Raw genomic sequence first — 632 nt, forward strand, 5'->3', positions numbered from 1 at the left:
TCTCTCTCTCTCTCTCTCTCTCTCTCTCTCTCTCTCTCTCTCTCTCTGGCCTCTTTTTCCCTCTCTCTCCTGAAGTGAAAATTTAAGGGTTCTTTGGAAAGTCGGTTGGTGGTTTGCTGAGGCACACAGATGAAGGGACGTTTTGTTAAAGTGGACATAGGTGTGACAGGCTAAGGCAGAATCATGAAGGATTCGCTGAAGCAGACATAGGAGACAGGATGTTCTGCTAAAGCAAGCACATGAAAGGACACGTGGCAGTGAAGGATTCTTTGCTAACACTAAGCATGTATTGGTCTGCCTTACATTACTAGTTGAGTTGCATTTATCGGGACTCCATAGAGAGAAACTCGCCAAAATCCTTCTGGTGCTGTGTTACAGTTTCTTGCTGTTTCCATGGACTCAGGCTGATTGGCAGAGGCATGTCAGCTGAGGCAGATGCACAGGCTGAGGCAAGACATATGATGTTTCGAGGGCATGACTAGGACTCAAGGGACAATGACAGGGATGAGGCTTGACTTGCTGGTGCAGCTATCTGTGCAAGGCTTGTGGTTCTCAAGTCTTTGCTGGTCTTCACTTCACTGGGAGAGGCATAGCCAAGAACTTCTCCTGGTGTCCCTCCTGCTGACTTATGC

The sequence above is a fragment of the Grammomys surdaster genome, unplaced genomic scaffold, assembly GCF_004785775.1.
Source record: "Grammomys surdaster isolate TR1022 unplaced genomic scaffold, NIH_TR_1.0 126313, whole genome shotgun sequence".
Classification (NCBI taxonomy): domain Eukaryota; kingdom Metazoa; phylum Chordata; class Mammalia; order Rodentia; family Muridae; genus Grammomys; species Grammomys surdaster.